The sequence below is a fragment of the Schistocerca gregaria genome, chromosome 2 (assembly GCF_023897955.1).
Source record: "Schistocerca gregaria isolate iqSchGreg1 chromosome 2, iqSchGreg1.2, whole genome shotgun sequence".
In the NCBI taxonomy this organism is placed as follows: Eukaryota; Metazoa; Arthropoda; class Insecta; order Orthoptera; family Acrididae; genus Schistocerca; species Schistocerca gregaria.
This window is the reverse complement of record NC_064921.1, coordinates 363362600-363380658: the sequence shown is the minus strand read 5'-3', so window position 1 is coordinate 363380658 and position 18059 is coordinate 363362600. Positions and strand designations below refer to the sequence as shown.

Genomic DNA, 18059 nt, shown 5'->3' with positions numbered 1-18059 from the left:
GGCTACTGTAAAAAGCTCCAGACACTAAACGCATTCCACGATGGTGGACATAATGTAGACGCCGAAGATTATATGGCCATGCAGGGGAGTAAACTACGCTTCCAGTGTCCAAATTCGAGCGCACTAACGCGCGTTATAGGCGGAGGAGGACCACTCGGTCCGCTCCTCAGGAGGTACCGCCGAGAACACGATGGGTGTTGAGGGATCGTAGACAGCGAGCCGAAAGATACGAAACGTGAGAAGACCAGCACAGTTTTCTGTCAAACACACAGCATCTGATGAAAACTATCCGGTCACCTGGCTGAGGCGCCCTCCATCGGCAATGCTGTAATTCAATTCGAAGTTGGCCCACCCTTAGCCTTGATGACAGCTTCTACTCTCGCAGGCATATGTTCATTCAGGTGCTAGAAGGTTTCTTGGGGAAGGGCAGCATATTCTTCACAGAGTGTTGCACTGAGGAGAGAGATCTGTCAGTCGGTGAGGCCTGGCACGAAGTCTGCATTCCAGAACATCCCAAAGGTGTTCTATAAGTTTCAGGTCAGCATTCTGTGCAGCCCAGTCCTTTACAGGGATGTTACTGTCGTGTAACCACCCCACCACAGGCTGTGCATCATGAACAGGGGCTCCATCGTGTTGAAAGGTGCAATCGCCATCCCCGAATTGCTCTTCAACAGTGGGAAGCAAGAAGGTGCTTAAAACATCAATGTAGGCCTGTGCTGTGGTAGCGTCATGCAAAACAACAAGGGGTGCAAGCCGTCTCCATGAGAAACATGACCATACCATAACACCACCGTCTCCGAATTTTACTGTTGGCTCTACACAGGCTGGCAAATGACGTTCACCGGGCCTTCACAGGCCATTCATCATACCCACACCCTGCTATCAGATCACCACATCGTGTACCATAATTAGTCACTCCACAAAACGTTTTTCTACAGTTCAATCGTCCAATGCTTATTCTTACACCAAGTGAGGCGCCGTTGGCATTTACTGGCTTGATGTCTGGCTTATGAGCAGCCGCTCTACTATGAAATCCAAGTTTTCTCACCTCCTGCCTAATCGTCATATTACTTGCATTGGGTCCTGATGCAATCTGGAATTCCTGTGTGATGGTCTGGATAGATGTCTGCCTATTACACATTACGACCCTCTTCAACTGTCGGCAGTGTTTCAGTCAACAGACCAGGTCAGACAGTATGCTTTTGTGCTGTACGTGTTCCTTCATGTTTCCACTTCAGTATCACGTCGGAAACAGTGGACCTAGGGATGTTTAGAAGCGTGGAAATCTCGCGTACAGACATATGATAAGTGACACCCAATCACCTGATCACCTGATCACGCTAGAAGTCCGTGAGTTCCGCGGAGCACCCCATTCTGCTCTCTCACGATGTCTAATGACTACTGAGGTCGCTGATATGGAGTACCTGGGAGTAGGTGATAGCACAATGCACTTAATATGAAAAAGTATGATTTCGGGGTGTCCGGATACTTTTGATAACATTGTATAAGTCCCAAGAATTCGGTGACGTCCGCGAACGGAATGTCAACAAGGTCTAGATGTAGGGAAGGCGGATAAAACTCTGTATGACGCTAAAAATTTACACAGACAGTCTTAATGGGAGAAAAACGAAAGCCGGTTTTGATGCTCTATTAGTGGAGGCGATCGAGGCATCCTTGAAGACGCCGTTCAAGAAGGCTGGTCCGTTGAGAGTAGTTGTAGGCTGTAAAATCGTCGACATAGGGGGAGCCCGAGACATCGGGAAGGAGACAATCAATAATTAGATTTATGGCGATGGTAAACAGTACAACACTTAGCACGGAGACGTAGGGCACCCCGTTTTCTTGGGAGAAAGTACGGGATAGAGTAATGTTCACCCGCACCTTAAATGTACGCTCTGTCGTAAATTTACGGATGAAAACGGGTAGCAGACCTTGAAAGCCCCAAGAGAACAGTGTGCGCAGGATTCCTGTGCTCCAACAGGTATCGTATGCCCTCTCCAGATCAAAAAAATATAGCTACCGTTTGACACTTCCTTAGAAAATTGTTCATGTTATAAGTTGAGAGAGGAACAAGATGATCAACTGCGGATTAATGCTTTCGGAAACCGCATTGGGCATTTGTTATAAGGTTTCGGGACTCCAGCCACAATCCTAAATGGCAATTTACCATACGCTCCAAAACCTTACATGCACTACTTGTGAGAGAAATTGGGCGATAGCTTCAGGGAAGATGTTTGTCCTTTCCTGGTTTCGGAACAGGAATGACGATAACTTTCCGCTATCTTCTGGGAAAGGTAATGTCAGTCCAAGTTCGATTGTAAAGGCGAAGGAGGTAATGCAGACTAGGGTCTGATCAATGAAGCAGCATTTGGACATGGATGCCATCCAGTCCTGGGGCGAAAGAGCAAGAGGACAAGGTTGTGTGTCGGAGTTCCCGCATAGAAAAACGGTGTTATAGCTTTCGCGATTTTGAGAGGAGCAAGCAAGATGTCGCACTTCTGCTCCTCGTTTCTTCGGAAGAAAGGCTGGTGGGTAATTAGAAGAGCTCTAAATCTCAGCCATGTCTTGACCCATTGAGTTAGAGATCTGCTTGGTGGAAGAGGTCAGTCAATAGGGAGCATCTCAGACAAGGACACGGAGATCCCCAAAGCGGGTGGTGAGCGTTGAAGGCCCCAACCATCAAATACGGGTGTGGTAAGTGAACAAGGAAATGGAGATCGGCTCTTGCCATTGGTGGTATATGGTACAAAGAGAGAAGATTAATCCAGAAAGGGAAAGACGTACAGCGACAGCTTGGAAGGAACTGTGTAAGTGGACTGGGTAATAATGGATAGTATGATGGAGAAAAATCACAAATCCCCATGTACCGGAACCCCAGCAACAGAGGGGAGATCAGACTGGACTGATTGGAAATGAGGGAAGACAAAGCGATCATGGGGACAGAGATTTGTTTCCTGAAGACAGAAGATGAACGGGGAGTAAGATCGTTAGAGGATCGACAGTTCATCCCGACTGGAGCGAATTCCGCGGATATTCCAATGCATAACTGACATAGGGTGAACGAAAAAAGGAAAAATCTCACCACGGTTGCCGTCAAATTTGCCACCGCTGAAAGCCGGTGGCCGACGGCACGGAATGACATTCAACCAGACGCAGAAGATCCTGATTCATAGATTGTTCAGGGGCAGCTCCTGCCGCCAGTGATCGGCTGGTCGATCGGCTGCGAGCGGTGTGTCTCGGCGACACAGAAGACGGCCGAGGACGGCTACAGCTTGGTGGGGCTGTAGAAGGACGGAACTTTTTTCTTATGAGCCTTCTTGGAAGCAGGACTTTGAGATGAAGGAGGTGATGGTTGTGAGGTAAGGGTATGTGAGAAATGATCATGAGTAGGCTCTTTCTTGGAAGTTCGGGCATCCGATTTCGGGGCCTGTGATTTAGCAGGAGGCAGTGAAGGTTGAGCCTTAGAGTGAGCGGGTGATAGTGGGGAGGCTGAACGGGCGATCTTTGAGCTGGCTGATAGGACGACCATGGCGTTAAAGGCGATATCACAAGTCTGCGTGGCTACCTCCTTAGTAGGTCGAGGAGAGGCGACGCGAGGCGAGAGCTACATTTACCCACTGGGAGCACAGTGGACTTTTTATTGGCGAATAACTAACACCTTTTCCTTCTCTCGGATTTCCTGAATAATTCGTTCATCTTTAAAAATAGGGCAACCTCTAGAGGAAGGAGCGTCGTCGCCCATACAGTTGATGCAATGAGGGGATGGAGATGGACAATCACCCTCATGGGCAGCCACGTCACAGGTAACGCTTGTGGCCGTATTGGGACATGAGTGGCTGGTATGACTAAATCTCTGACACCGATAGCAACACGTGGGATTGTGGATGTAGGGGCGAACTGACATTATCTCATATCCCGCTTTAATGTTCGATGGAAGTTGAACTCAGTCAAACATCAAGACGAGAGTGCGGGTCGGTACAAATTCCGTTTCAACCTTTTTCATTACTCGATGGACGGCCGTTACTCCCTGATCAGAAAGGCAATTTTGAATGTCCTCATTTGCTTGTGTAAATGACCTCGCGCGATGAGTTTAGAGTACGGTGCGCTTCCACCTGGACAGGGAAGGTTTTTTTTGTGGTTTTAGGGCGCACAACTACAATGGTCATTAGCGCCCAGACTATGTTAGGAATGCACCGCAGGCACAAGGTTAAAACAGCAACTAAAAGGGATAACACTATAAAAGACGTATTAACAGACATAGGATTAAAAAAAACAACAGCATAATCAAACGTCCTTAGACAGGTTTGTCAAGTTGATGAAACGAAGAACGCGAGCAGCAGCTCCTGTGTCATCCGCTAAAATGGCATCCAGAGTCCATGGCAGGCCAAGATCAAGACGCAGTGTAGTAAAATCCGGACAGGACGTTAAAATGTGGCGGACCGTCAGCAATTGCCCACAAGGGCAGAACGGCGCCGGCGCAGCCGTCAGCAGATGGCGATGGCTGAACCGGCAGTGCCCAATTCGTAGCCAGGCCAAAACGACCTCCTCCAGCCGAGAAGGGCGTGAGGAGGACGTCCAAGCCGCGGGGAGAGGTTTCAAGGCCCGAAGCTTGTTGTCCCTAAGTGCAGCCCAATCGGCATGCCACAGCGATAAAAGGCGCCGACAAATGATCGTGCTACAATCTGATGAAGGGACACAACAAGAAGCCGTCCGAGGCTGGAGAACCGCAGCCTTGTCCGCGGCATCTGCAGCTTCGTTCCCAGGGATACCGACATGGTTAGCAACCCACATAAAGTTAACCGGAGAACCGTCGTCCACTAGCTGCTGAAGAGAGCGCTGGATCCGGTGCACGAAAGGGTGAACCGGATACGGATCACCGAGGCTCTGGATGGCGTTCAGAGAATCGGAGCAGATGACATAAGCAGAATGTCGGTGGCGGCAGATGTAAAGAACAGCCTGGTAGAGGGCAAAGAGCTCAGCTGTGTAGACCGAACAATGGCCATGTAGCCGGTGTTTGAAACTTTGTGCCCCGACAATAGAAGAACACGCGACCCGGACAGGGAAGGTGTGTAGTACTGTAGTTCGTAGCATTTTTTTGCCTGGAAGACACTGTTGCTAGCAACAAGGTGCCATATCGCAACCTCTAACAATACTTTACAGGACCTGCAGTTGCGTCGACACCTTTCCGAATAATGAAAGGGTTGACTGTTGAAAAATCTTTACCTTCGTCAGACCAAGAAACAACTAGGAACTTTGGCACTGATGGAAGAATTTTCTGTGGCTGAGACTTATCTAGCTTTCTCTTATGGGCAGAACTTAAAGTAGAAAAAACCATTGCAAAAGTATCCCCCATGATTACCGCGTCTCCGATGGCGCGCTCCTTCCTAGTGATGGCCCTCTCTGAGGGCAATCCCGCCTGAGGTGATTGTCCCCACCTCAGGTCACACCTCCCGAGAAACGGACGGAGGGACCAATCGGAAAGTTCGTAAGGTACCAACTCGGGTAATCATCCCTTCCTGGGCTTGGCCTATACCAGGGGGTACGTAAGTGTCCTACTTGTCTACCCGAGGCGGGGAATTACGCGTTACCCGTCACCGGCTACGCGTGGGAACGCATGGGTCGATCTTCAGACACACACAGGGACGAAAAAAATAGAAAGGGAAGAACAAAGAAAAGGAAAGAAGAGAAGAATTCTCAAACGCCGCAGCGGAGAAGGTAAAGAGAAGAACCAAGGAAAGAGAAGGACAAAGTGTTCGTATTGAGTGTTATAATGCGTATTTTTTGTTGTATGGGTGCTGCGGCTACAGAGATTAGTATCTGTGTAAAATCATAGCAGCGGACAGTTGAAGAAAAGTGGAAGTAAGTGGAAAGAAAAGATGGGAGCGAGATTTCCTGGAGATAAAATTTATCAAAGTCAGGGATTGAAAGACTCAAGGACAAAATTAGTAAAAAAGTGAATAAAGGTGGAGTAAGAAACATGCGAATCCAAATGATTTAAGCTGTTGAGAATCTGGAAGCGAATTACGAGCAGGAGCTAACGTGTGAGCTATAAATGACGGAAGAATGTGGTTTTTCAAACTAAATTACAGTGAGGAATTATTAATTCCTAAACAATACAATTGCTTCATGTGTGTCTTATTTAATAAATGATGGCGCCCCTATAATTAGATATCGGGCATTGCTGCCGGTACTAAATGAAAAGCGGCGATTGTGCGTAAACCGAAAATATCAGTCCCACCTCAATAGTTCTTTATATACTGTTTCGAATCTATTTGTACTTTTCATAAAAGCTGTGTAATTCTAGTAATTATGCCGCCTAAGAGCGTCAATTATTAGCTTGGTGCTTACTTGCTAAACTCAGGAACGGCGCCACGCCTTCTTGCAGTCAGAGGCGGCAGAGAGTGCGATATCGGCCGCCGTCTACAGACATCATAAGGTAGGAGAGACTTCTTTGGGTATATATCTTTGGACATCGAAAACCACTGACAGTGAAATTGAAAAAAGTCATGTATACATAATAAGAACCAAAATACCCTCTCCCACCCAACAGAAACAAAATTAATTATAATGGGCGATCAAAAAATTTCCGTTCGAAGGACAAACTAACTCCTTGCCCACATGTGGGTGCTTATAAATCCGCATCGGAGTCACGTTGGGTTTCATATACGCTGCAGAATCATTCTTAAATGGAAACTTCTTGCTCGGCCCTTATCGAAGCAAACTTCTCGGTAAAGTTTGATCGAGTGTTGATATATTTATTTAGGTGTTCTCGAGTAGTGGTTCCCAATCTTTTTGAGATCATCAAACTTGATTGTAATAAGATGTTATCTAATACCCACCTTCGCTCGCTTCCCCCCCACCACCATTGGCAACATTAGCACTAAATTACAGAATGAAAAATATTTATTCAAATACCTTTAATTTCAAAATGACGAAAGGTAATTGATATTTAGTTTATATATGTGTAGAAGTAAACCAAGAACTAATGAGAATAAAGTAATTGGTACTGCTTCTTTCTAACAGTTTTTTTACACAATGTCTAGCAAACCTGGCAATGCTTTTCAATTGCTTAACATGTACGACAATTGGATATACAGTCTAATCTCTTCCCCCTCCCTCTGTCCATCTCCTCTTCCTCTTCCTACCCCCTCTCACCAACTCCTCTCACCCCCCCCCCCCAACCCTCTCTTTGATTTTGGGCCTTGTTTATTGCTATTGCTAAGAAAAAACTTGATTGGGAATTAAAGTTGCTTTAAATGAACGGGTAAATCGGTTGAGATCATTGGAACACGGGGTATATGAGACCTCTCCTGCTGCTAGATCTGTGACTGTAGCTTCAATGACAGTATTTCGCACTCTTTTAAACTGCGAACGGGTAGATTCACAAACTTTCGGACGACTCAGATTCCGCAGTAGTAATCGTACGCAGATAGGCGACAAGGATAACTGTCATGTTTCGTGTTGACGACTGCGAGGAAGAAAACAAAACAGTGCATAGATATGCGTACAATTTTTGTTTAAAATTATATAGAAGGGGAAAGAAAGAATATACACGGGAGAAACCATTAGTCTAATGATTTAAATGCCCAGATATCATAGTTAAAATGGACTGCGAGAAAGAAAAATGATACTGTAACTGCTAAGAAGCATACTGTTCGGGATGAGCCATGTGGTGGTATTTTATTTGTTGATGTCCAACAGATGATGGCAAGTAAGTACACAAAAACGCGCGCTTTTTCAAATGCACTTATGTGACTAAGTTTCAAACCAATCGCCGGCTGAAGTGGCCGTGCGGTTCTAGGCGCTGCAGTCTGGAACCGCGAGACCGCTACGGTAGCAGGTTCGAATCCTGTCTCGGGCATGGATGTGTGTGATGTCCTTATGTTAGTTAGGTTAAGTAGTTCTAAGTTCTAGGGGACTGACGATCTCAGAACTTGAGTCCCATAGTGCTCAGAGGCATTTGAACCATTTTTTTTCCAAACCAATTGGTGAAGATTAATAGGAAATTAAAGATTTTGAAGAAACGAAAAATTTAATACTTATTCATATACGAGGGATGGAACTTAAATAGTGGCACTATTTATTCGCAACCGATACAAAAGAGTTACATGATTGCACGTAGAACCCGTTGCCAGCGATGTGGAAGGCGTAGTATACCGTTAGCAGAGCCTGTTCTGTTGATCGTGTGAATGGAGCGGTCTGCTGCCTGTCGAATCACTGAAACAGTTCTGAAGCGTGTGCCACGAAGTGGTTCCTTTCATTTTCAGAATCAAATCAAAGTCACAAGGGCTTGAGTCCGGGGAGTATGGTGGATGGTGCAGTACTTCCCAGTGACATCGACCGAACAGGGCAGCCACAGCTGGCGCTGTATGCGCCCGCGCATTGTCTTGCAAAATGGTGGGGGATTGCGCGAAAAGTGACACCGCTTCTTTCGCAAAGTTGGTCGCTGATGAGGCTCCAAAAACGAACAGTAAAACTGTGCATTGACGGTCTGCCGTGGAGGAACGTAATGCGTTAGGATAACACCTTCACAGTCGTACACGAGAATTACCGTAACTTTAGACCGCTCCATTCACACCGTCAACAGAACAGACTCTGCTAACGGTATACTACGCCTTCCACATTGCTGGAAAGGGGTTCTTCACAACGCTGGTTACTACTTTGAAGGGCAGTAAGAGGTGGAAACAGGTAACTCTTTTGTATCGGTTGTGAATAAATAGTTGCCACTGTTCAAGTTCCAACACTCGTAGATGAAGCGATTCTCAGTGTATCACCAGAGCTGTGTACTGCTCCTCAGAAAAGAAAGCTAAGTATCCATATTGTGGAAAGACACTTGATACAATATATTCTTACTCTGCACCACTCCTCTCCTAAGCGACAATTGCTTCACTCGCATCATGGACCCCAACGAAGTTAAAATACGTGCACTGTACCTATTGTTTGTAGGCCAATCGCAATTCCTGAAATAACAGAAATTTGAAGACTTTAAGCTAGCAATGCTTTGTTTTCAACTCGGCCACTAAATAACAAAATCATAATAAACGATGTACGCCTCAGAGTAGTAGCCACTACATAGTTATTGTTATACTGCGCTGTCAATTCGTTCATCTGTTACAAAATCAATAAAGAAGTTTGTGGTCCACTGTGGGAACTACTTACAGGAAGGGGATGGGATTTTCCTGAGATACTTATGCATATGTGACGTACTTGTCTATTTTACTGTAATATATGCGTGGTGTAAATGTGTGTGCAGAGGGTGGATTACGTGAAGAAGATGTTCATACATTCGTTTCACAGGCTGTAACCACCGGATTGCGTCACGCGTTAATGGTAGTGTATACAAAAAAATTAATTATTTATAACATATGTAGTCAGAATTGAAGCCTTATGAAATAGTGATAATAGTTATGATCTTATAAAATAATATGGTAATCCAGCACTTCTATTTATACCCCTCAGACAATTTCATTTCCCCCCAGTCCTCCCCCAGTTCTGGAGCACAGGTGTTTAGAATGTTTCAATCATAACTGCACGATAATTTGTATCTAGCGGTGCGTTAAAATATAAAATATTGTTGAAACAGTAATGAACTATCGGTATACAATATTAGAATTTTCGTTTACAGGTGTCCAGTGTTGTGTACATCCGTTACTAAGAGTGCATTGTGAATACAATCGTGTCGCCAAAGTAAAATTAAGTAGCGGGAGAACATTAGCAAGAAAGTAAAATAACGTAAGAAAAGAATACCGAGACAGTTATAATGTGATGTTGAAATTTTTGCCCGCTGTAATTAACCCTTCGTGACAAACTATTGATTCCCCAAATCATGTTTACGTAAGTACTGGGTAGGTTATTTAAATAAGACCTCGGCATATTTCCTACGTTATGTTTGTTGAATCTGCTCTCCATCTCTAACGACCATTAAGTCAATGGAATACGGGGGGGGGGGGGGGGGCGAACTTTTAGCTTCCTTCTGCGACGGCCTCGTCGTAATCCTAGGTTATTGAAACCACTTGACACCGTATTTTGTTAGTAGGCCAGAGCTGAGCAAATATGAGCAGAGTAGTTCGTCAGTCCCTCATCCACATCAGCCTGTGTCTAGTCCACAATTAGTGCCTCAACTATTCTGGAGATGATCCGTCGCACTTTTAGGCAGAGCCTGTAACATGTTATGTTCCTTTTGTAAATTTACATCTATGCTCTGGTAAGCATTCTTACTGTGGGCGGCGGAATGTTGTTCGTGTAACACCGCTTGTTCCCCTTTCCTGTTGCAACCGCCAGTAATACGCGGGAAGAATGCATGTTGGGAGGCCTCCGTGTGAACTCTGATCACAAGAATTTTATCTTTACAGTCTTTTGACGACTCCTTCGGGATCCTAATAGTAAATCTCACCATGATGCACATGGCCTCTTGTAGCATTTGCCACTGGAGAGTGATGGGCATCTCCGTGCCACTTTCGAGAGTACTGAACGATCCTGTAATGAAACAATCTAGCTTATCAGTTCAACCCAGGTAAGGGCTTCAGAGTGAGGAACAGTACTTAAATAGCGGAGAGATAGGAACACAGAAATCATTCGAAATCCCACTTTTTTTTAGTTACTCTTACATATCCATATTTCAGTTATAAATAGCCATTTTCAGTGCATTTGAGTGAGTTACCATCCAACAAACTTGCAGCATTACATGTCACAATACGACTTTACTAGTACCTAGGTAAAAGAAAATAGCGATTGAACGTGGGCTTTGTAAGCTGCTACTTCACTGAAGACTGCGCTTCCTGAGAACTCTCAATGAATGTTTGGAATTTGCGTTTCCTACGATTACTTTTATATAGTCGTTCCATTTTTAATCAAACCATAGGCATTCGCATGTATTTCTTCGATGTGATTGTCTCCTGTAATTATTCAGCAATTGTATACTCAAACAATAACGGGTCTTTGCGTCTCTTTCAGTAGTACACATTTGTTTATGCTGGGGGTCAGCTGTCAGTTTCTGCACGAAGCATAGGTACTATGGAGGTCTTCCGTTTGTATCACTGCCCACAAACTTACAAACGCCTTTCAAAACCACCAGGAATTACACTCCTATTATAAATAAGTGTACAGTCAACAGGCCAAATTTTAAACGCAGAGTTGTTTCAATAGGCAATACACAACTTTATAAAATGGGCAACCACAACCGTTGAAACTCATGATTAACTGAACTTGTATAAAACCTCAAACAGCTGTTAATTGCTCATTTATTCACACGGCGGTTTTGGTGCGTTAAAGCAGCATCCTTAGGTGATACTGCACATAAGCATCGTTGCAATCTACATGATCAAAAAATAAACAGGCAATAAAAATAAACCTGAGCTAAAAGTACCTACAGTAGTGGAAAATGGATTAGCACACGGAGACGCCTGCAATGTTCGTAATCACAGAATGCAACCCTATGAAGAGGTGAAGTAGTCAACACGTTATACTTGGCAGAGCATTGGGCAGGTGATGAGGCACTATGACAAAAAGAACGGTAGTTAAATGCAATAAATATAGTTAAAATGTAATACAAGAAACATAAAATAAGATGCCATCACCAGTGCGTGCGTCTGAGAAACGTAACAAATTAAAGAGCACATTAACACGAATCTAAAAACCCCCAGAAGGAAAAAAAATTATGAAAGATTAAACATTGGGAAGCGAGAAGTTAATTGAGGAGTTTAATCTATGGGCAACTTGAATTCAGATGAAGTAGAACTATTAAAAGTTCTTATAAGGTTATGCGCTGTATTTAAGACATTCACAATAACAAGCTAGTCCGATTCTAGATTGAACATATCAGATAATGGAGGCCACTTATAATGGCAAACCTAGGAAACCAAAGGAACAAATAAATAAACCACCTAACCAAACTTAAATGTCCAAATATACAATACACGAAAATTACATACCCTGTAGTTGGTTTTGCGACGGTAAAGCACTGGAGGCCGATCCGCTGTACACTATACGGGCGGGGAACGCCATAAGACTGGAGGCGCCAGTGAACGGTAGAAGACGACACGTGACAGGCGCGAAGTCCAAAGGCCGGGAAGCGCCTTAACGGGGGAACATTGTAGCTAGGAACTAAGGAACGGAATAAGTAATCAATTAACAGCTGTTTGCGAATTTATTCAAATTCAATTTTTCATCAATAGATAATGTTCGAATGCATGCACTGAGAGTGGCGATCGTCACTCTGAACAGTTACAATGAGCATACGTTAGACGTACTTTGTACATGCCAATAAGAAAATAAATATTTATATCCGGCAATTAGTTCCCTATTGCGAATTACTTGTTTAGGATCCGCTACCACGTGCGTGGGACATCAAGTAGGCCTACATGACGTCACTACGTGGCGAAACACATAGCTGTTACAACACAGTTTTTATTTAATCCTATATAGAATGTTCGGAAATTTCATTACGAACTTCTAAGACAGGTAGAAATGAGTGAGTACATAATATTTTGAATAGGAACCCATGCCCTGAAACGTCATGGAAAGATGCTACAGAGCGTCGAAGTTATAGGCGCCGACACTCTTAAATGTATGTGTATATATAGGGTGACTCTGTGTTGATGTTACAAACGAGGTAAGGGTCCCTGGTTCGGAAACGAACGAGTCGAAAGTTACAAGGGAAAATTGGTCTGATATATCTGACTGTGGAATGGATGTACCAGTACTGTTGTTGCTAAGAATTTACGGTATACAACTTTCAAAGGTGGTAGTGTGGACCAAAACAAGCCAAAAATGTCCAGTAAACGTGAGGTCTAAAATGCATACCTGAGAAGCTATAAGCACTTGTTTATCTTCGCTACTGAGGAACACATCTTCCTGGAAGCTGCAAATCCTACAATCTTAGCAACAACAGTACCGCTACATGTATTCCACTGTCAGAGTATCAAAGCGGTTTTCGCTTATAGCTTTCGACTCGTTCGTTTCCGTACAGATACCTCAAACTGAAACATTTATCCTTCTTAATCATACTAGAAAATCTGTAACATCATCACAGAATCACCCTTTATTTTATACAAACATTTACAGCTGCTGGCACTTCTAACTTTGACGCTCCGTAGCTCCTTTGAATGATGTTTCCGGATATGGGTTCTTGTTCAAAATCTTATGCACTCACTCCCCTCTACGAGGGGCGTTTGAAAAGTCGGTGCAAAAATAAAAACTACTTACGTATTTAGGGTAAACCTTTTTTATTTTTCGATATGGTCTCCTTTGAGACTTATACACTTCGTCCAACGCTATTCTAATTTGTTGATCCCTTCCGAATAATAGAAATTGTCCAACTCTGCAAAATAGCTATTAGTTGCTGCAATCACCTTCCTGTTTGAATAAAATCTTTGTCCCACCAGCTATTTCTTCAAATTGAGGAACAAATAGTAGTCCGAGGGAGCCAAGTCTGGAGAATAGCGAGGGTGTGAAACAAGTTGGATTCTTATTTCCATTAATTTTGCGACCACAACTGCTGAAGTGTGTGTTGGTGCATTGTCATGATGGAAAATGACTTTTTTGCAGTCCAATCGCCGGCGTTTTTCTTGCAGCTCGGTTTTCAGGCGGTCCAATAAAGATTAATATGCACCTGTTATAGTTTTACCCTTTTCCAGATAGTCGATGAGGATTATCGCTTGCGAATCCCAAAAGAAAGACGCCAAAACCTTTAGGGCCGAAGGGATGGTCTTCGCCTCTTTTAGTGCAGATTCTCCCAATTGTTTAGGTTGTTCTTTGGTCTCAGGAGTATAGTAATGTATCCATGATTCATCCACAGTGACGAAACGACGCTTAAAGTCCTGCGGGTTCTTCCTGAACAACTTCAAACCATTCTTGCAACACCTCACACGATTCCGTGTTTGGTCAGGCGTGAGCAATCGCGGAACCCATCTTGCGGATAGCTTTCTCATGTCCAAATCTTTATGCAAAATATTATGTACCTGTTCATTCGAGATGCCCACAGCACTAGCAGTCTCACACACCTTAGCTCTTCTGTCATCCATCACCATATCATGGATTTTATCAATGATTTCTCGAGTTGCAACCTCCACAAGACGTCCAGAACGTTCACCATCAATTGTGCCCATATGGCCACTCCGAAAATTTTGAAACCACTTATAAACTGTTCTAATCGAATGTGCAGAGCACCATAATGTTTATCAAGCTTTTCTTTCGTCTCCTGAGGCGCGTTGCCTTTCATAAAGTAATGATAAATCACCAAACGAAATTCTTTTTCGTCCATTTTCTGACAATCACTCGACTTCCTTGATTCACAAACTTGGTGTGCGTTCTTTTCAAAGATGCTTCTAACTAAAACATGACCTCGATACGCGGCGGTGGTGCCATCTCTCCAACTTTACACGAACTTTTCAAACGCCCCTCGTACAAGCCCTAGAAATTTGTAACGGTAATTTCCGAACATTCAGTACGCCGATCTTGCCTGTCATTTTTATAACACATATCTCGTATGATTTATTACTAATCAGAAAAATAACAATTTTAATAGGTGTCGTGCCTTCTACGGCCCGTAATGTCTCATTTTATCTGCTGCTGAGAGGAACATGTATTTTGTCATATAAAATAACCGAGGCTTGCCTATTGTTCTCTCCCTGCCTCCCTCCCCCCCCCCCCCCCCGTCCTTTTGTATTTCCCTACTCTGCCTTTCCCCACTCCCTGTGGCGTCTGCCCAGCAGCCCCCCCCCCCCCCCCCCCCCTCTTATGGAACCTCGTCCTCCATCGGCTCCTGCCCCACCTCCCCCCTTCGTTTTTCCTCTCCTTCCCCCACCCCCCCCTTTTATTTTCCATAATCTGTCCGGGTTCTTCCCGTCTGCCATCGGCTGTGGTATGTCATATTTGCGTTGTGCTAACTTTTTAGTGCGTTGTGCCAACTTTTTAGGGCAGTGTTCATGTGAATGTTCAGTGTTGTTCGTCTTTCCAAAGTGCTAAGAACAGAAATCATGCTGTCGCTGGGTGTGAATTTTATTTCTCTTGCGAACAGAAACCAAACTGTCGCCGTGTTTTTCAATTGTCTGCCTATTATTTTACCTGTCTGCTACATATGTATTTTATTAGCATCATCAACCCTTTGTTCTATGTTTTAAGTTCCACGATTTTCCGCCATGTTACCATTTAAGTCTCCGATTTTATCGCCTGTTTTATTATTTACTATCTTCATCTTTTTAAAACAAATTCTGTTGGCTGAAGAGCTGCATACTAAGCTGCTGCTAGCCCGCCCCCTTCGGGGGAATCGAAACTCAATAAAGAAAAAAAAGACCTATCGTTCGATTGTCACGGAGAGCCAAAAAAGCACCTAGCGGATATTCCGTCTAGGCTGCTGTTTGAGCATATGATCCCCGATTTAGTGCCTTTTCTTTGCGACAGTTAGAGATGGAAAATTTGTCTTTGTCTAGTCATGAGATTACAGGAGTCAAGTGACAATACTGAATAGAGAAGATTTTGGGTACAGGTTTCCTGCCTTTTCTAGTGATTCACGAACCATACACAACCCAATTACAAATTTCCGACACAACATTCTCTATTGCACTACATGCGCCACAACTCTCCGAGTACGTCACAATAAAGGTTTTGGGACAGCACACCGACAGAGGAGGGAACGAAGCAAACGGCAGGAGGTGCTGGCGTTGGCGGGAGTCGAGCGCGGCCGGCGGCTGTGGGAGGCGGCGCTGGCTGGCTGCGTCTATATTTAGCCGCGCCGCTGGCCGCTGGCCGCCAGCCACTGTGCCGCCGCCGCCGCCGCTTCCCCGTCTTCCGCTATCGATCAGCCTGACGGCCGCACGCCGGTTACCGGCGCGGGAGCGGCTCCGGGCGGGGGCGGGGCCGGGTCAGAGACCGCCCTCCTCCACATTTCCTCCTCCTATAGCTGCGCTAGCCGACACCAACATGCGCACTCTCCAGTACACTGTTACATCTCGAGTTAGTGGCTGGCCAAACGCGCACGGACGTCTCACTTTGCGATGTGAGGCTACGTATTCGGGAGTGTGTAAGCGTGGGAGCAACGCGTGCCACTATCGACGAATTTCCTGTTAAATGGCTCTGAACACTATGACACTTAACTTCTGAGGGCATCAGTCCCCTAGAACTTAGAACTACTTAAACGTAACTAACCTAAGGACATCACACACACCCATGCCCGAGGTTCCTGTTAAACTAAGTGCGGGAAGTACGGAAGGAACCACGAAGTTATTAGAGAAATAGCGGATGCTCGGATTGGGGAAGGAAACCGGTCTTTTCTTTTTCAAAGGAACCATTTCTGGTTTTTCCACAACCAATTTATGGAAACCCCGGAAAACCTAAACATGGACGGACATTTGTTCTTGAGTGTCCAGTGCCTTACCACTGCCCACCATGCTAGGTGAGCGTGTTCAGTGGGAACACGAAGTCGAGCATTCCGTACGAGAAGTTGTAGGATACATAAATATTCTAAAATTTAGTAGTGACGTCACTGTAAAGAAATCAAAAAGTTTCAACAAGACAAACTCACGAATTAAGGTATCAATCGTCATCCGTGTGGGAGGTAATTATCTATGCCGGAAATACGGAAGAGCCCGATCCCGCCCGTCCGCTTTTACCCATGACGTCACAAATATCGCGGAAACATCCATAAAATCGGTACGTACACATTATGAGGCCGAAAATACATCGAAAAACAAACACACACACTTTCCACAAAATGCCTAATTACACTAACAAGACAAGCGCGGGAAATAGTTTGCCCCTACTCAAAAACACCCTAAGTATAAACAAATTTAGACACCCACCCCCATACAAAACGACGAAAAAAAACTGACATCACAAAACTCCCCAAATACCACTAAACACAATATTATCTGGAATCGGACACTTCCCTTGCCCTATATAGCTCAACAGCAGCTCCCGATCCCTTAAATTACGATCAAACACTTCCCTATATCAACATACACAGCCACACATTGGGATAGAACACTTCCCTTGACCTGCGCACTGTTAATTTTATCCGTCATATCCATTCCTGAACAAAAACAACAACCGAATAATTTTACTAAATTTACCGCACGATGTACAGCGAACAACACTAAATTAACCTTCACACAAAATCGTTAACTCACTGAAACGAATTCCACTACAAACACAGCCGATACTCGAACAATTCTGGATAATGAGCAAAAGCAAATTGAGCCCATTGCACCACACAAACGAAAACCCTGAACATACCACCAGAGAGCACAACAAATCACAACACGACGACATCTACAAAGACGCCACACTCACAAACCAAACTCCGCGCTGTCATAACGTCACATACTACAACACCCTTACGTGACGGGTCAAAGCCGACGCGTGGGATCGGAAGCTTCTGTCGACCCCCTATGCCAGTGACCGAGGCGCTTCAGTCCGGAACCACGCAGCTCCTACGGTCGCAGGTTCGAATCCTGCCTCGGGCATGGATGTATGTGATGTCCTTAGGTTAGTTAGGTTTAAGTAGTTCTGAGACTAGGTGACTGGTGACCTCAGATGTTAAGTCACATAGTGCTTAGAGCCATTTGAACCATCTGTGACCGAGGGTTCAGTTTTTCAGTCCTTGTCTTACCCTCGTGTATAATAATGACGTTTCGTCGATGGGACTGCAAACAGCAAATCAAATGCAGCTTTATAAGTGGCTGTGAACCAATAGCTACCCTATGGTGAGGTCGAACCGCTGCCACTTGAGATTTAGGAAATTTCGAGTCAACTTATAATTTTACTATCTCGGAGCCTCGCTCTGGAAGACTAGCTTTGCTTGTGCACGCATTCTAATTACTTGGATTGATTTGCATATGAAATTCAGATAACTAAGAGTTTAAAGCAAAATGATATTCAAGTTGCTGTGCGAAGGATATTTAAGGGCTTCCTAATGAAAGATTTGCTGCATAGCCTAAGTAGCCTTGGCAGCGCGTGGGTGGGCCATATCTGTAACACAATGATACCGTCCGTCAACCCACTGCTTTCAAAATCCACAATAGCTCTAACACATTACCGTCAATAATTCTAAGAATTACCTTCAA

The 18059-nt window shown here is 44.5% G+C and overlaps 1 protein-coding gene across 1 annotated transcript in view; it reads right to left on the bottom strand.

Moving 5' to 3' along the window:
• The window catches only part of LOC126337077 (uncharacterized), a 327185-nt gene extending 315145 nt beyond the window's left edge, over window positions 1-12040 (bottom strand). Inside the window, exon 1 of the mRNA XM_050001423.1 lies at window positions 11931-12040. The gene's annotated coding sequence lies outside the window, so the exon portion shown is untranslated. The remainder of the gene's footprint in view (window positions 1-11930) is intronic.
• Window positions 12041-18059: the final 6019 nt, after the last annotated feature.